Source organism: Genypterus blacodes, unplaced genomic scaffold (genome assembly GCF_046128005.1).
Source record: "Genypterus blacodes isolate CSIRO-AG114 ecotype Tasmania unplaced genomic scaffold, CSIRO-AGI_Gbla_v1 ptg000044l_1, whole genome shotgun sequence".
In the NCBI taxonomy this organism is placed as follows: domain Eukaryota; kingdom Metazoa; phylum Chordata; class Actinopteri; order Ophidiiformes; family Ophidiidae; genus Genypterus; species Genypterus blacodes.
The window spans coordinates 225,711-245,280 of NW_027466857.1; positions in this window are offsets into that span (position 1 = coordinate 225,711).

The window sequence follows — 19,570 nt, forward strand, 5'->3', positions numbered from 1 at the left end:
CAGAAATGGCATCAATTTGTGTTATTTTGGGGCAAATTGGGGAATATTGAATTTTTGGTGAAAAAGTTGACCCCGCGGTCAATGTTTTTTTCAGCTGAGGAGAACTTGAAACGCCCATATCTTGGATAAGGATGGAGTGAGAGAGCTCACATTTCAGACACAGCATCCAGGCTGCATTGGCTTCAATATGTGTTATTTTGGGGCAAATTGGGGAATATTGAATTTTTGGTGAAAATGTTGACCCCGCAGTCAATGTTTTTTTCAGCTGAGGAGATAACTTGAAACGCCCGTATCTTGGGCAAGGAAGGAGTTAGAGTGTTCAAATTTTAAGACGCAGCATCCAGGCTGCAATGGCTTCAATTTGTGTTATTTCGGGGCAAATTGGGGAATATTGAATTTTTTGTGAAAATGTTGACCCCGCGGTCAATGTTTTTTTCAGCTGAGGAGAACTTGAAATGCCCATATCTTGGATAAGGAAGGAGTGAGAGAGCTCACATTTCAGACACAGCATCCAGGCTGCAATGGCTTCAATTTGTGTTATTTTGGGGCAAATTGGGGAATATTGAATTTTTGGTGAAAAAGTTGACCCCCCGGTCAATGTTTTTTTCAGCTGAGGAGAACTTGAAACGCCCATATCTTGGATAAGGATGGAGTGAGAGAGCTCACATTTCAGACACAGCATCCAGGCTGCATTGGCTTCAATTTGTGTTATTTTGGGGCAAATTGGGGAATATTGAATTTTTGGTGAAAAAGTTGACCTCGCGGTCACTGTTTTTTTCAGCTGAGGAGAACTTGAAACGCCCATATCTTGGATAAGGAAGGAGTGAGAGAGCTCACATTTCAGACACAGCATCCAGGCTGCAATGGCTTCAATTTGTGTTATTTTGGGGCAAATTGGGGAATATTGAATTTTTGGTGAAAAAGTTGACCTCGCGGTCAAAGTTTTTTTCAGCTGAGGAGAACTTGAAACGCCCATATCTTGGGCAAGGAAGGAGTTAGAGTGTTAAAATTTTTAGACGCAGCATCCAGGCTGCAATGGCTTCAATTTGTGTTATTTTGGGGCAAATTGGGGAATATTGAATTTTTTGTGAAAATGTTGACCCCGCGGTCAATGTTTTTTTCAACTGAGGAGATAACTTGAAACGCCCGTATCTTGGGCAAGGAAGGAGTGAGAGAGCTCACATTTCAGACACAGCATCCAGGCTGCAATGGCTTCAATTTGTGTTATTTTAGGGCAAATTGGGGAATATTGAATTTTTGGTGAAAATGTTGACCCCGCGGTCAATGTTTTTTTCAGCTGAGGAGAACTTGAAACGCCCATATCTTGGATAAGGAAGGAGTGAGAGAGCTCACATTTCAGACACAGCATCCAGGCTGCAATGGCTTCAATTTGTGTTATTTTGGGGCAAATTGGGGAATATTGAATTTTTGGTGAAAAAGTTGACCTCGCGGTCACTGTTTTTTTCAGCTGAGGAGAACTTGAAACGCCCATATCTTGGGCAAGGAAGGAGTTAGAGTGTTAAAATTTTTAGACGCAGCATCCAGGCTGCAATGGCTTCAATTTGTGTTATTTTGGGGCAAATTGGGGAATATTGAATTTTTTGTGAAAATGTTGACCCCGCGGTCAATGTTTTTTTCAACTGAGGAGATAACTTGAAACGCCCGTATCTTGGGCAAGGAAGGAGTGAGAGAGCTCACATTTCAGACACAGCATCCAGGCTGCAATGGCTTCAATTTGTGTTATTTTAGGGCAAATTGGGGAATATTGAATTTTTGGTGAAAATGTTGACCCCGCGGTCAATGTTTTTTTCAGCTGAGGAGAACTTGAAACGCCCATATCTTGGATAAGGAAGGAGTGAGAGAGCTCACATTTCAGACACAGCATCCAGGCTGCAATGGGATGAATTTGTGTTATTTCGGGGCAAATTGGGGAATATTGAATTTTTGGTGAAAAAGTTGACCCCGCGGTCAATGTTTTTTTCAGCTTAGGAGAACTTGAAACGCGCATATCTTGGATAAGGAAGGAGTGAGAGAGCTCACATTTCAGACACAGCATCCAGGCTGCAATGGGATGAATTTGTGTTATTTCGGGGCAAATTGGGGAATATTGAATTTTTGGTGAAAAAGTTGACCCCGCGGTCAAAGTTTTTTTCAGCTGAGGAGAACTTGAAACGCCCATATCTTGGGCAAGGAAGGAGTTAGAGTGTTAAAATTTTTAGACGCAGCATCCAGGCTGCAATGGCTTCAATTTGTGTTATTTTGGGGCAAATTGGGGAATATTGAATTTTTTGTGAAAATGTTGACCCCGCGGTCAATGTTTTTTTCAACTGAGGAGATAACTTGAAACGCCCGTATCTTGGGCAAGGAAGGAGTGAGAGAGCTCACATTTCAGACACAGCATCCAGGCTGCAATGGCTTCAATTTGTGTTATTTCAGGGCAAATTGGGGAATATTGAATTTTTGGTGAAAAAGTTGACCCCGCGGTCAATGTTTTTTTCAGCTGAGGATAACTTCAAACGCCCATATCTTGGATAAGGAAGGAGTGAGAGAGCTCACATTCAGACACAGCATCCAGGCTGCAATGGCTTCAATTTGTGTTATTTTGGGGCAAATTGGGGAATATTGAATTTTTGGTGAAAAAGTTGACCTCGCGGTCACTGTTTTTTTCAGCTGAGGAGAACTTGAAATGCCCATATCTTGGATAAGGAAGGAGTTAGAGAGCTCACATTTCAGACACAGCATCCAGGCTGCAATGGCTTCAATTTGTGTTATTTCGGGGCAAATTGGGGAATATAGAATTTTTGGCGAAAATGTTGACCACGCGGTCAACATGTTTTTTCAACTGGAGAAAACTTGAAACGCCCATATCTTGGATAAGGAAGGAGTTAGAGAGCTCACATTTCAGACACAGCATCCAGGCTGCAATGGCTTCAATTTGTGTTATTTTGGGGCAAATTGGGGAATATTGAATTTTTGGTGAAAAAGTTGACCCCGCGGTCAATGTTTTTTTCAGCTGAGGAGAACTTGAAACGCCCATATCTTGGATAAGGATGGAGTGAGAGAGCTCACATTTCAGACACAGCATCCAGGCTGCATTGGCTTCAATTTGTGTTATTTTGGGGCAAATTGGGGAATATAGAATTTCTGGTGAAAAAGTTGACCCCGCGGTCAATGTTTTTTTCAGCTGAGGAGAACTTGAAACGCCCATATCTTGGATAAGGATGGAGTGAGAGAGCTCACATTTCAGACACAGCATCCAGGCTGCATTGGCTTCAATTTGTGTTATTTTGGGGCAAATTGGGGAATATTGAATTTTTGGTGAAAAAGTTGACCCCGCGGTCAATGTTTTTTTCAGCTGAGGAGATAACTTGAAACGCCCATATCTTGGGCAAGGAAGGAGTTAGAGTGTTAAAATTTTTAGACGCAGCATCCAGGCTGCAATGGCTTCAATTTGTGTTATTTTGGGGCAAATTGGGGAATATTGAATTTTTGGTGAAAAAGTTGACCCCGCGGTCAATGTTTTTTTCAGCTGAGGAGAACTTGAAACGCCCATATCTTGGGCAAGGAAGGAGTTAGAGTGTTAAAATTTTTAGACGCAGCAACCAGGCTGCAATGGCTTCAATTTGTGTTATTTTGGGGCAAATTGGGGAATATTGAATTTTTGGTGAAAAAGTTGACCCCGCGGTCAATGTTTTTTTCAGCTGAGGAGAACTTGAAACGCCCATATCTTGGATAAGGATGGAGTGAGAGAGCTCACATTTCAGACACAGCATCCAGGCTGCATTGGCTTCAATTTGTGTTATTTTGGGGCAAATTGGGGAATATTGAATTTTTGGCGAAAATGTTGACCACGCGGTCAACGTGTTTTTTCAACTGGAGAAAACTTGAAACGCCCATATCTTGGATAAGGAAGGAGTTAGAGAGCTCACATTTCAGACACAGCATCCAGGCTGCAATGGCTTCAATTTGTGTTATTTTGGGGCAAATTGGGGAATATTGAATTTTTGGTGAAAAAGTTGACCCCGCGGTCAATGTTTTTTTCAGCTGAGGAGAACTTGAAACGCCCATATCTTGGGCAAGGAAGGAGTTAGAGTGTTAAAATTTTTAGACGCAGCATCCAGGCTGCAATGGCTTCAATTTGTGTTATTTTGGGGCAAATTGGGGAATATTGAATTTTTGGTGAAAAAGTTGACCCCGCGGTCAATGTTTTTTTCAGCTGAGGAGAACTTGAAACGCCCATATCTTGGGCAAGGAAGGAGTTAGAGAGCTCACATTTCAGACACAGCATCCAGGCTGCAATGGCTTGAATTTGTGTTATTTTGGGGCAAATTGGGGAATATTGAATTTTTGGTGAAAAAGTTGACCTCGCGGTCAATGTTTTTTTCAGCTGAGGAGATAACTGAAACGCCCATATCTTGGGCAAGGAAGGAGTTAGAGTGTTAAAATTTCAGACACAGCATCCAGGCTGCATTGGGGAATATTGAATTTTTGGTGAAAATGTTGACCCCGCAGTCAATGTTTTTTTCAGCTGAGGAGAACTTGAAACGCCCATATCTTGGATAAGGAAGGAGTGAGAGAGCTCACATTTCAGACACAGCATCCGGGCTGCAGTGGCTTCAATTTGTGTTATTTTGGGGCAAATTGGGGAATATTGAATTTTTGGTGAAAATGTTGACCCCGCGGTCAACGTGTTTTTTCAACTGGAGAAAACTTGAAACGCCCATATCTTGGATAAGGAAGGAGTGAGAGAGCTCACATTTCAGACACAGCATCCAGGCTGCAATGGCTTCATTTTGTGGTTTTTTCGGGCAAATTGGGGAATATTGATTTTTTTGTGAAAAAGTTGACCCCGCGGTCAATGTTTTTTTCAGCTGAGGAGAACTTGAAACGCCCATATCTTGGGCATGGAAGGAGTGAGAGAGCTCACATTTCAGACACAGCATCCAGGCTGCAATGGCTTCAATTTGTGTTATTTTGGGGCATATTGGGGAATATTGAATTTTTCGTGAAAATGTTGACCCCGCGGTCAATGTTTTTTTCAGCTGAGGAGAACTTGAAACGCCCATATCTTGGGCAAGGAAGGAGTTAGAGTGTTAAAATTTTTAGACGCAGCATCCAGGCTGCAATGGCTTCAATTTGTGTTATTTTGGGGCAAATTGGGGAATATTGAATTTTTCGTGAAAATGTTGACCCCGCGGTCAACGTGTTTTTTCAACTGGAGAAAACTTGAAACGCCCATATCTTGGATAAGGAAGGAGTGAGAGAGCTCACATTTCAGACACAGCATCCAGGCTGCAATGGCTTCAATTTGTGGTTTTTTCGGGCAAATTGGGGAATATTGATTTTTTTGTGAAAAAGTTGACCCCGCGGTCATTGTTTTTTTCAGCTGAGGAGAACTTGAAACGCCCATATCTTGGATAAGGAAGGAGTGAGAGAGCTCACATTTTAGACACAGCATCCAGGCTGCAATGGCTTCAATTTGTGTTATTTTGGGGCAAATTGGGGAATATTGATTTTTTGGTGAAAAAGTTGACTCCGCGGTCAATGTTTTTTTCAGCTGAGGAGATAACTTGAAATGCCCATATCTTGGGCATGGAAGGAGTGAGAGAGCTCACATTTCAGACACAGCATCCAGGCTGCAATGGCTTCAATTTGTGTTATTTTGGGGCAAATGGGGAATATTGATTTTTTGGTGAAAAAGTTGACCTCGCGGTCAATGTTTTTTTCAGCTGAGGAGAACTTGAAACGCCCATATCTTGGATAAGGAAGGAGTGAGAGAGCTCACATTTTAGACACAGCATCCAGGCTGCAATGGCTTCAATTTGTGTTATTTTGGGGCAAATTGGGGAATATTGATTTTTTGGTGAAAAAGTTGACCCCGCGGTCAATGTTTTTTTCAGCTGAGGAGATAACTTGAAATGCCCATATCTTGGGCATGGAAGGAGTGAGAGAGCTCACATTTCAGACACAGCATCCAGGCTGCAATGGCTTCAATTTGTGTTATTTTGGGGCAAATGGGGAATATTGATTTTTTGGTGAAAAAGTTGACCTCGCGGTCAATGTTTTTTTCAGCTGAGGAGAACTTGAAATGCCCATATCTTGGATAAGGAAGGAGTGAGAGAGCTCACATTTCAGACACAGCATCCAGGCTGCAATGGCTTCATTTTGTGGTTTTTTCGGGCAAATTGGGGAATATTGATTTTTTTGTGAAAAAGTTGACCCCGCGGTCAATGTTTTTTTCAGCTGAGGAGAACTTGAAACGCCCATATCTTGGGCATGGAAGGAGTGAGAGAGCTCACATTTCAGACACAGCATCCAGGCTGCAATGGCTTCAATTTGTGTTATTTTGGGGCATATTGGGGAATATTGAATTTTTGGTGAAAATGTTGACCCCGCGGTCAATGTTTTTTTCAGCTGAGGAGAACTTGAAACGCCCATATCTTGGGCAAGGAAGGAGTTAGAGTGTTAAAATTTTTAGACGCAGCATCCAGGCTGCAATGGCTTCAATTTGTGTTATTTTGGGGCAAATTGGGGAATATTGAATTTTTGGTGAAAATGTTGACCCCACGGTCAATGTTTTTTTCAGCTGAGGAGAACTTGAAATGCCCATATCTTGGATAAGGAAGGAGTGAGAAAGCTCACATTTCAGACACAGCATCCAGGCTGCAATGGCTTCAATTTGTGTTATTTTGGGGCAAATTGGGGAATATTGAATTTTTGGTGAAAAAGTTGACCTCGCGGTCAATGTTTTTTTCAGCTGAGGAGATAACTTGAAACGCCCATATCTTGGGCAAGGAAGGAGTTAGAGTGTTCAAATGTTTAGACGCAGCATCCAGGCTGCAATGGCTTCAATTTGTGTTATTTCGGGGCAAATTGGGAAATATTGAATTTTTGGTGAAAAAGTTGACCCCGCCGTCAATGTTTTTTTCAGCTGAGGAGAACTTGAAACGCCCATATCTTGGATAAGGAAGGAGTGAGAGAGCTCACATTTCAGACGCAGCATCCAGGCTGCAATGGCTTCAATTTGTGTTATTTTGGGGCAAATTGGGGAATATTAAATATGTGGTGAAAATGTTGACCCCGCGGTCAATGTTTTTTTCAGCTGAGGAGAACCTTGAAACGCCCATATCTTGGATAAGGAAGGAGTGAGAGAGCTCACATTTCAGACACAGCATCCAGGCTGCAATGGCTTCAATTTGTGTTATTTTGGGGCAAATTGGGGAATATTGAATTTTTGGTGAAAAAGTTGACCTCGCGATAAATGTTTTTTTCAGCTGAGGAGATAACTTGAAATGCCCATATAATGGGCAAGGAAGGAGTTAGAGTGTTAAAATTTTTAGACGCAGCATTCAGGCTGCAATGGCTTCAATTTGTGTCATTTTGGGGCAAATTGGGGAATATTGAATTTTTGGTGAAAAAGTTGACCCCGCGGTCAATGTTTTTTTCAGCTGAGGAGATAACTTGAAACGCCCATATCCTGGGCAAGGAAGGAGTTAGAGTGCTCACATTTCAGACACAGCATCCAGGCTGCAATGGCTTCAATTTGTGTTATTTCGGGGCAAATTGGGGAATATTGAATTTTTGGTGAAAATGTTGACCCCGCGGTCAATGTTTTTTTCAGCTGAGGAGAACTTGAAACGCCCATATCTTGGGCAAGGAAGGAGTTAGAGTGTTAAAATTTTTAGACGCAGCATCCAGGCTGCAATGGCTTCAATTTGTGTTATTTTGGGGCAAATGGGGAATATTGATTTTTCGGTGAAAAAGTTGCACCCGCGGTCAATGTATTTTTCAGCTGAGGAGAACTTGAAACGCCCATATCTTGGGCAAGGAAGGAGTTAGAGAGCTCACATTTCAGACACAGCATCCAGGCTGCAATGGCTTCAATTTGTGTTATTTCGGGGCAAATTGGGGAATATTGAATTTTTGGTGAAAATGTTGACCCCGCGGTCAACGTGTTTTTTCAACTGGAGAAAACTTGAAACGCCCATATCTTGGATAAGGAAGGAGTGAGAGAGCTTACATTTTAGACGCAGCATCCAGGCTGCAATGGCTTCAATTTGTGTTATTTCGGGGCAAATTGGGAAATATTGATTTTTTTGTGAAAATGTTGACCCCGCGGTCAACGTGTTTTTTCAACTGGAGAAAACTTGAAACGCCCATATCTTGGATAAGGAAGGAGTGAGAGAGCTTACATTTCAGACACAGCATCCAGGCTGCAATGGGATGAATTTGTGTTATTTCGGGGCAAATTGGGGAATATTGAATTTTTGGTGAAAATGTTGACCCCGCGGTCAATGTAATTTTCAGCTGAGGAGATAACTTGAAACGCCCATATCTTGGGCAAGGAAGGAGTTAGAGTGTTAAAATTTTTAGACGCAGCATCCAGGCTGCAATGGCTTCAATTTGTGTTATTTCGGGGCAAATTGGGCAATATTGATTTTTTTGTGAAAAAGTTGACCCCGCGGTCAATGTTTTTTTCAGCTGAGGAGAACTTGAAACGCCCATATCTTGGATAAGGAAGGAGTGAGAGAGCTTACATTTCAGACACAGCATCCAGGCTGCAATGGGATGAATTTGTGTTATTTCAGGGCAAATTGGGGAATATTGAATTTTTTTTGAAAATGTTGACCCGCGGTCAATGTTTTTTTCAGCTGAGGAGAACTTGAAACGCCCATATCTTGGATAAGGAAGGAGTGAGAGAGCTTACATTTCAGACACAGCATCCAGGCTGCAATGGCTTCAATTTGTGTTATTTTGGGGCAAATGGGGAATATTGATTTTTCGGTGAAAAAGTTGCACCCGCGGTCAATGTATTTTTCAGCTGAGGAGATAACTTGAAACGCCCATATCTTGGGCAAGGAAGGAGTTAGAGTGTTAAAATTTTTAGATGCAGCATCCAGGCTGCAATGGCTTCAATTTGTGTTATTTCGGGGCAAATTGGGGAATATATTGAATTTTTGGTGAAAAAGTTGACCCCGCGGTCAATGTTTTTTTCAGCTGAGGAGAACTTGAAACGCCCATATCTTGGGCAAGGAAGGAGTTAGAGAGCTCACATTTCAGACACAGCATCCAGGCTGCAATGGCTTCAATTTGTGTTATTTCGGGGCAAATTGGGGAATATTGAATTTTTGGTGAAAAAGTTGACCCCGCGGTCAATGTTTTTTTTTCAGCTGAGGAGATAACTTGAAACGCCCATATCTTGGGCAAGGAAGGAGTTAGAGTGTTAAAATTTGTAGACGCAGCATCCAGGCTGCAATGGCTTCAATTTGTGTTATTTCGGGGCAAATTGGGGAATATTGAATTTTTGGTGAAAATGTTGACCCCGCGGTCAACGTGTTTTTTGAACTGGAGAAAACTTGAAACGCCCATATCTTGGATAAGGAAGGAGTGAGAGAGCTCACATTTCAGACACAGCATCCAGGCTGCAATGGCTTCAATTTGTGTTATTTTAGGGGCAAATTGGGGAATATTGAATTTTTGGTGAAAAAGTTGACCTCGCGGTCAATGTTTTTTTCAGCTGAGGAGATAACTTGAAACGCCCATATCCTGGGCAAGGAAGGAGTTAGAGTGCTCACATTTCAGACACAGCATCCAGGCTGCAATGGCTTCAATTTGTGTTATTTCGGGGCAAATTGGGGAATATTGAATTTTTGGTGAAAATGTTGACCCCGCGGTCAATGTTTTTTTCAGCTGAGGAGAACTTGAAACGCCCATATCTTGGGCAAGGAAGGAGTTAGAGTGTTAAAATTTTTAGACGCAGCATCCAGGCTGCAATGGCTTCAATTTGTGTTATTTTAGGCAAATTGGGGAATATTGAATTTTTTGTGAAAATGTTGACCCTGCGGTCAATGTTTTTTTCAGCTGAGGAGAACTTGAAACGCCCATATCTTGGGCAAGGAAGGAGTTAGAGAGCTCACATTTCAGACACAGCATCCAGGCTGCAATGGCTTCAATTTGTGTTATTTCGGGGCAAATTGGGGAATATTGAATTTTTTGTGAAAATGTTGACCCCGCGGTCAATGTTTTTTTCAGCTGAGGAGAACTTTAAACGCCCATATCTTGGGCAAGGAAGGAGTTAGAGTGTTCAAATTTTTAGACGCAGCATCCAGGCTGCAATGGCTTCAATTTGTGTTATTTTAGGGGCAAATTGGGGAATATTGAATTTTTGGTGAAAAAGTTGACCTCGCGGTCAATGTTTTTTTCAGCTGAGGAGATAACTTGAAACGCCCATATCTTGGGCAAGGAAGGAGTTAGAGTGTTAAAATTTGTAGACGCAGCATCCAGGCTGCAATGGCTTCAATTTGTGTTATTTCGGGGCAAATTGGGGAATATTGAATTTTTGGTGAAAATGTTGACCCCGCGGTCAACGTGTTTTTTCAACTGGAGAAAACTTGAAACGCCCATATCTTGGATAAGGAAGGAGTGAGAGAGCTCACATTTCAGACACAGCATCCAGGCTGCAATGGCTTCAATTTGTGTTATTTCGGGGCAAATTGGGGAATATTGAATTTTTGGTAAAAATTTTGACCCCGCGGTCAACGTGTTTTTTCAACTGGAGAAAACTTGAAACGCCCATATCTTGGATAAGGAAGGAGTGAGAGAGCTCACATTTCAGACACAGCATCCAGGCTGCAATGGCTTCAATTTGTGTTATTTTGGGGCAAATTGGGGAATATTGAATTTTTGGTGAAAAAGTTGACCCCGCGGTCAATGTTTTTTTCAGCTGAGGAGAACTTGAAACGCCCATATCTTGGGCAAGGAAGGAGTTAGAGAGCTCACATTTCAGACACAGCATCCAGGCTGCAATGGCTTCAATTTGTGTTATTTCGGGGCAAATTGGGGAATATTGAATTTTTGGTGAAAATGTTGACCCCGCGGTCAACGTGTTTTTTCAACTGGAGAAAACTTGAAACGCCCATATCTTGGATAAGGAAGGAGTGAGAGAGCTCACATTTCAGACACAGCATCCAGGCTGCAATGGCTTCAATTTGTGTTATTTCGGGGCAAATTGGGGAATATTGAATTTTTGGTGAAAATGTTGACCCTGCGGTCAACGTGTTTTTTCAACTGGAGAAAACTTGAAACGCCCATATCTTGGATAAGGAAGGAGTGAGAGAGCTCACATTTCAGACACAGCATCCAGGCTGCAATGGCTTCAATTTGTGTTTTTTTCGGGCAAATTGGGGAATATTGATTTTTTTGTGAAAAAGTTGTCCCCGCGGTCAATGTTTTTTTCAGCTGAGGAGAACTTGAAACGCCCATATCTTGGATAAGGAAGGAGTGAGAGAGCTTAAATTTCAGACACAGCATCCAGGCTGCAATGGCTTCAATTTGTGTTATTTTGGGGCAAATTGGGGAATATTGAATTTTTGGTGAAAATGTTGACCCCGCGGTCAATGTTTTTTTCAGCTGAGGAGAACTTGAAATGCCCATATCTTGGATAAGGAAGGAGTTAGAGAGCTCACATTTCAGACACAGCATCCAGGCTGCAATGGCTTCAATTTGTGTTATTTTGGGGCAAATTGGGGAATATTGAATTTTTGGTGAAAAAGTTGACCTCGCGGTCAATGTTTTTTTCAGCTGAGGAGATAACTTGAAACGCCCATATCTTGGGCAAGGAAGGAGTTAGAGTGTTAAAATTTTTAGACGCAGCATCCAGGCTGCAATGGCTTCAATTTGTGTTATTTTCGGGCAAATTGGGGAATATTGAATTTTTGGTGAAAATGTTGACCCCGCGGTCAACGTGTTTTTTCAACTGGAGAAAACTTAAAACGCCCATATCTTGGATAAGGAAGGAGTGAGAGAGCTCACATTTCAGACACAGCATCCAGGCTGCAATGGCTTCAATTTGTGTTATTTCGGGGCAAATTGGGGAATATTGAATTTTTGGTGAAAATGTTGACCCCGCGGTCAACGTGTTTTTTCAACTGGAGAAAACTTGAAACGCCCATATCTTGGATAAGGAAGGAGTGAGAGAGCTCACATTTCAGACACAGCATCCAGGCTGCAATGGCTTCAATTTGTGTTATTTCGGGGCAAATTGGGGAATATTGAATTTTTGGTGAAAATGTTGACCCTGCGGTCAACGTGTTTTTTCAACTGGAGAAAACTTGAAACGCCCATATCTTGGATAAGGAAGGAGTGAGAGAGCTCACATTTCAGACGCAGCATCCAGGCTGCAATGGCTTCAATTTGTGTTATTTCGGGGCAAATTGGGGAATATTGAATTTTTGGTGAAAATGTTGACCCCGCGGTCAATGTTTTTTTCAGCTGAGGAGAACTTGAAATGCCCATATCTTGGATAAGGAAGGAGTGAGAGAGCTCACATTTCAGACACAGCATCCAGGCTGCAATGGCTTCAATTTGTGTTATTTCCGGGCAAATTGGGGAATATTGAATTTTTGGTGAAAATGTTGACCCAGCGGTCAACGTGTTTTTTCCACTGGAGAAAACTTGAAACGCCCATATCTTGGATAAGGAAGGAGTGAGAGAGCTCACATTTCAGACACAGCATCCAGGCTGCAATGGCTTCAATTTGTGTTATTTCGGGGCAAATTGGGGAATATTGAATTTTTGGTGAAAATGTTGACCCCGCGGTCAATGTTTTTTTCAGCTGAGGAGAACTTGAAATGCCCATATCTTGGGCAAGGAAGGAGTTAGAGTGTTAAAATTTTTAGACGCAGCATCCAGGCTGCAATGGCTTCAATTTGTGTTATTTCGGGGCAAATTGGGAAATATTGATTTTTTTGTGAAAATGTTGACCCCGCGGTCAACGTGTTTTTTCAACTGGAGAAAACTTGAAACGCCCATATCTTGGATAAGGAAGGAGTGAGAGAGCTCACATTTCAGACACAGCATCCAGGCTGCAATGGCTTCAATTTGTGGTTTTTTCGGGCAAATTGGGCAATATTGATTTTTTTGTGAAAAAGTTGACCCCGCGGTCAATGTTTTTTTCAGCTGAGGAGAACTTGAAACGCCCATATCTTGGATAAGGAAGGAGTGAGAGAGCTTACATTTCAGACACAGCATCCAGGCTGTAATGGCTTCAATTTGTGTTATTTTGGGGCAAATGGGGAATATTGATTTTTCGGTGAAAAAGTTGACCCCGCGGTCAATGTAATTTTCAGCTGAGGAGATAACTTGAAACGCCCATATCTTGGGCAAGGAAGGAGTTAGAGTGTTAAAATTTTTAGACGCAGCATCCAGGCTGCAATGGCTTCAATTTGTGTTATTTCGGGGCAAATTGGGGAATATTGAATTTTTGGTGAAAATGTTGACCCCGCGGTCAACGTGTTTTTTCAACTGGAGAAAACTTGAAACGCCCATATCTTGGATAAGGAAGGAGTGAGAGAGCTTACATTTCAGACACAGCATCCAGGCTGCAATGGCTTCAATTTGTGTTATTTTGGGGCAAATGGGGAATATTGATTTTTCGGTGAAAAAGTTGCACCCGCGGTCAATGTATTTTTCAGCTGAGGAGATAACTTGAAACGCCCATATCTTGGGCAAGGAAGGAGTTAGAGTGTTAAAATTTTTAGATGCAGCATCCAGGCTGCAATGGCTTCAATTTGTGTTATTTCGGGGCAAATTGGGGAATATTGAATTTTTGGTGAAAATGTTGACCCCGCGGTCAATGTTTTTTTCAGCTGAGGAGAACTTGAAACGCCCATATCTTGGGCAAGGAAGGAGTTAGAGAGCTCACATTTCAGACACAGCATCCAGGCTGCAATGGCTTCAATTTGTGTTATTTCAGGGCAAATTGGGGAATATTGAATTTTTGGTGAAAATGTTGACCCCGCGGTCAACGTGTTTTTTCAACTGGAGAAAACTTGAAACGCCCATATCTTGGATAAGGAAGCAGTGAGAGAGCTCACATTTCAGACACAGCATCCAGGCTGCAATGGCTTCAATTTGTGTTATTTCGGGGCAAATTGGGGAATATTGAATTTTTTTTGAAAATGTTGACCCGCGGTCAATGTTTTTTTCAGCTGAGGAGAACTTGAAACGCCCATATCTTGGATAAGGAAGGAGTGAGAGAGCTTACATTTCAGACACAGCATCCAGGCTGCAATGGCTTCAATTTGTGTTATTTTGGGGCAAATGGGGAATATTGATTTTTCGGTGAAAAAGTTGCACCCGCGGTCAATGTATTTTTCAGCTGAGGAGATAACTTGAAACGCCCATATCTTGGGCAAGGAAGGAGTTAGAGTGTTAAAATTTTTAGATGCAGCATCCAGGCTGCAATGGCTTCAATTTGTGTGATTTTGGGGCAAATTGGGGAATATTGAATTTTTGGTGAAAATGTTGACCCCGCGGTCAATGTTTTTTTCAGCTGAGGAGAACTTGAAATGCCCATATCTTGGATAAGGAAGGAGTGAGAGAGCTCACATTTCAGACACAGCATCCAGGCTGCAATGGCTTCAATTTGTGTTATTTTAGGGGCAAATTGGGGAATATTGAATTTTTGGTGAAAAAGTTGACCTCGCGGTCAATGTTTTTTTCAGCTGAGGAGATAACTTGAAACGCCCATATCTTGGGCAAGGAAGGAGTAAGAGTGTTAAAATTTGTAGACGCAGCATCCAGGCTGCAATGGCTTCAATTTGTGTTATTTCGGGGCAAATTGGGGAATATTGAATTTTTGGTGAAAATGTTGACCCCGCGGTCAACGTGTTTTTTCAACTGGAGAAAACTTGAAACGCCCATATCTTGGATAAGGAAGGAGTGAGAGAGCTCACATTTCAGACACAGCATCCAGGCTGCAATGGCTTCAATTTGTGTTATTTCGGGGCAAAATGGGGAATATTGATTTTTTGGTGAAAATGTTGACCTCGCGGTCAATGTTTTTTTCAGCTGAGGAGATAACTTGAAATGCCCATATCTTGGGCAAGGAAGGAGTGAGAGAGCTCACATTTCAGACACAGCATCGAGGCTGCAATGGCTTCAATTTGTGTTATTTTTGGGTAAATTGGGGAATATTGAATTTTTGGTGAAAAAGTTGACCCCGCGGTCAATGTTTTTTTTTCAGCTGAGGAGATAACTTGAAACGCCCATATCTTGGGCAAGGAAGGAGTTAGAGTGTTAAAATTTGTAGACGCAGCATCCAGGCTGCAATGGCTTCAATTTGTGTTATTTCGGGGCAAATTGGGGAATATTGAATTATTGGTGAAAATGTTGACCCCGCGGTCAACGTGTTTTTTGAACTGGAGAAAACTTGAAACGCCCATATCTTGGATAAGGAAGGAGTGAGAGAGCTCACATTTCAGACACAGCATCCAGGCTGCAATGGCTTCAATTTGTGTTATTTTGGGGCAAATTGGGGAATATTGAATTTTTGGTGAAAAAGTTGACCCCGCGGTCAATGTTTTTTTCAGCTGAGGAGAACTTGAAACGCCCATATCTTGGATAAGGAAGGAGTGAGAGAGCTCACATTTCAGACACAGCATCCAGGCTGCAATGGCTTCAATTTGTGTTATTTCGGGGCAAATTGGGGAATATTGAATTTTTGGTGAAAATGTTGACCCCGCGGTCAATGTTTTTTTCAGCTGAGGAGAACTTGAAATGCCCATATCTTGGATAAGGAAGGAGTGAGAGAGCTCACATTTCAGACACAGCATCCAGGCTGCAATGGCTTCAATTTGTGTTATTTTAGGGGCAAATTGGGGAATATTGAATTTTTGGTGAAAAAGTTGACCTCGCGGTCAATGTTTTTTTCAGCTGAGGAGATAACTTGAAACGCCCATATCCTGGGCAAGGAAGGAGTTAGAGTGCTCACATTTCAGACACAGCATCCAGGCTGCAATGGCTTCAATTTGTGTTATTTCGGGGCAAATTGGGGAATATTGAATTTTTGGTGAAAATGTTGACCCAGCGGTCAATGTTTTTTTCAGCTGAGGAGAACTTGAAACGCCCATATCTTGGGCAAGGAAGGAGTTAGAGTGTTAAAATTTTTAGACGCAGCATCCAGGCTGCAATGGCTTCAATTTGTGTTATTTTGGGCAAATTGGGAATATTGAATTTTTTGTGAAAATGTTGACCCTGCGGTCAATGTTTTTTTCAGCTGAGGAGAACTTGAAACGCCCATATCTTGGGCAAGGAAGGAGTTAGAGAGCTCACATTTCAGACACAGCATCCAGGCTGCAATGGCTTCAATTTGTGTTATTTCGGGGCAAATTGGGGAATATTGAATTTTTGGTGAAAATGTTGACCCCGCGGTCAACGTTTTTTTCAGCTGAGGAGAACTTGAAATGCCCATATCTTGGATAAGGAAGGAGTGAAAGAGCTCACATTTCAGACACAGCATCCACGCTGCAATGGCTTCAATTTGTGTTATTTCGGGGCAAATTGGGGAATATTGAATTTTTGGTGAAAATGTTGACCCTGCGGTCAACGTGTTTTTTCAACTGGAGAAAACTTGAAACGCCCATATCTTGGATAAGGAAGGAGTGAGAGAGCTCACATTTCAGACACAGCATCCAGGCTGCAATGGCTTCAATTTGTGTTTTCTTCGGGCAAATTGGGGAATATTGATTTTTTTGTGAAAAAGTTGACCCCCCGGTCAATGTTTTTTTCAGCTGAGGAGAACTTGAAATGCCCATATCTTGGATAAGGAAGGAGTGAGAGAGCTTAAATTTCAGACACAGCATCCAGGCTGCAATGGCTTCAATTTGTGTTATTTTGGGGCAAATGGGGAATATTGATTTTTTGGTGAAAAAGTTGACCCCGCGGTCAATGTTTTTTTCAGTTGAGGAGATAACTTGAAACGCCCGTATCTTGGGCAAGGAAGGAGTTAGAGTGTTAAAATGTTTAGACGCAGCATCCAGGCTGCAATGGCTTCAATTTGTGTTATTTCGGGGCAAATTGGGAAATATTGAATTTTTTGTGAAAATGTTGACCCCGCGGTCAACGTGTTTTTTCAACTGGAGAAAACTTGAAACGCCCATATCTTGGATAAGGAAGGAGTGAGAGAGCTCACATTTCAGACACAGCATCCAGGCTGCAATGGCTTCAATTTGTGTTATTTTGGGGCAAATTGGGGAATATTGAATTTTTGGTGAAAAAGTTGACCCCGCGGTCAATGTTTTTTTCAGCTGAGGAGAACTTGAAACGCCCACATCTTGGATAAGGAAGGAGTCAGAGAGCTCACATTTCAGACGCAGCATCCAGGCTGCAATGGGATGAATTTGTGTTATTTTGGGGCAAATTGGGGAATATTGAATTTTTGGTGAAAATGTTGACCCCGCAGTCAATGTTTTTTTCAGCTGAGGAGAACTTGAAACGCCCATATCTTGGGCAAGGAAGGAGTTAGAGAGCTCACATTTCAGACACAGCATCCAGGCTGCAATGGCTTCAATTTGTGTTTTTTTCGGGCAAATTGGGGAATATTGATTTTTTGGTGAAAAAGTTGACCCCGCGGTCAATGTTTTTTTCAGCTGAGGAGAACTTGAAATGCCCATATCTTGGATAAGGAAGGAGTGAGAGAGCTTAAATTTCAGACACAGCATCCAGGCTGCAATGGCTTCAATTTGTGTTATTTTGGGGCAAATGGGGAATATTGATTTTTTGGTGAAAAAGTTGACCCCGCGGTCAATGTTTTTTTCAGCTGAGGAGATAACTTGAAACGCCCGTATCTTGGGCAAGGAAGGAGTTAGAGTGTTAAAATGTTTAGACGCAGCATCCAGGCTGCAATGGCTTCAATTTGTGTTATTTCGGGGCAAATTGGGAAATATTGAATTTTTTGTGAAAATGTTGACCCCGCGGTCAACGTGTTTTTTCAACTGGAGAAAACTTGAAACGCCCATATCTTGGATAAGGAAGGAGTGAGAGAGCTCACATTTCAGACACAGCATCCAGGCTGCAATGGCTTCAATTTGTGTTATTTTGGGGCAAATTGGGGAATATTGAATTTTTGGTGAAAATGTTGACCCCGCGGTCAATGTTTTTTTCAGCTGAGGAGAACTTGAAACGCCCACATCTTGGATAAGGAAGGAGTCAGAGAGCTCACATTTCAGACGCAGCATCCAGGCTGCAATGGGATGAATTTGTGTTATTTTGGGGCAAATTGGGGAATATTGAATTTTTGGTGAAAATGTTGACCCCGCAGTCAATGTTTTTTTCAGCTGAGGAGAACTTGAAACGCCCATATCTTGGATAAGGAAGGAGTGAGAGAGCTCACATTTCAGACACAGCATCCAGGCTGCAATGGCTTCTATTTGTGTTATTTCGGGGCAAATTGGGGGGTATTGAATTTTTGGTGAAAAAGTTGACCCCGCGGTCAATGTTTTTTTCAGCTGAGGAGAACTTGAAACGCCCATATCTTGGATAAGGAAGGAGTGAGAGAGCTCACATTTCAGACACAGCATCCAGGCTGCAATGGCTTCAATTTGTGTTTTTTTCGGGCAAATTGGGGAATATTGATGTTTTTGTGAAAAAGTTGACCCCGCGGTCAATGTTTTTTTCAGCTGAGGAGATAACTTGAAACGCCCGTATCTTGGGCAAGGAAGGAGTTAGAGTGTTAAAATTTTTAGACGCAGCATCCAGGCTGCAATGGCTTCAATTTGTGTTATTTTGGGGCAAATTGGGGAATATTGATTTTTTTGTGAAAATTTTGACCCCGCGGTCAATGTTTTTTTCAGCTGAGGAGAACTTGAAACGCCCATATCTTGGGCAAGGAAGGAGTTAGAGTGTTAAAATTTTTAGACGCAGCATCCAGGCTGCAATGGCTTCAATTTGTGTTATTTCGGGACAAATTGGGAAATATTGAATTTTTTGTGAAAATGTTGACCCCGCAGTCAATGTTTTTTTCAGCTGAGGAGAACTTGAAACGCCCATATCTTGGGCAAGGAAGGAGTTAGAGAGCTCACATTTCAGACACAGCATCCAGGCTGCAATGGCTTCAATTTGTGTTTTTTTCGGGCAAATTGGGGAATATTGATTTTTTTGTGAAAAAGTTGACCCCGCGGTCAATGTTTTTTTCAGCTGAGGAGAACTTGAAACGCCCATATCTTGGATAAGGAAGGAGTGAGAGAGCTTAAATTTCAGACACAGCATCCAGGCTGCAATGGCTTCAATTTGTGTTATTTTGGGGCAAATTGGGGAATATTGAATTTTTGGTGAAAAAGTTGACCTCGCGGTCAATGTTTTTTTCAGCTGAGGAGATAACTTGAAACGCCCATATCTTGGGCAAGGAAGGAGTTAGAGTGTTAAAATTTTTAGACGCAGCATCCAGGCTGCAATGGCTTCAATTTGTGTTATTTTCGGGCAAATTGGGGAATATTGAATTTTTGGTGAAAATGTTGACCCCGCAGTCAACGTGTTTTTTCAACTGGAGAAAACTTGAAACGCCCATATCTTGGATAAGGAAGGAGTGAGAGAGCTCACATTTCAGACACAGCATCCAGGCTGCAATGGCTTCAATTTGTGTTTTTTTCGGGCAAATTGGGGAATATTGATTTTTTTGTGAAAAGTTGACCCCGCGGTCAATGTTTTTTTCAGCTGAGGAGAACTTGAAACGCCCATATCTTGGGCAAGGAAGGAGTTAGAGAGCTCACATTTCAGACACAGCATCCAGGCT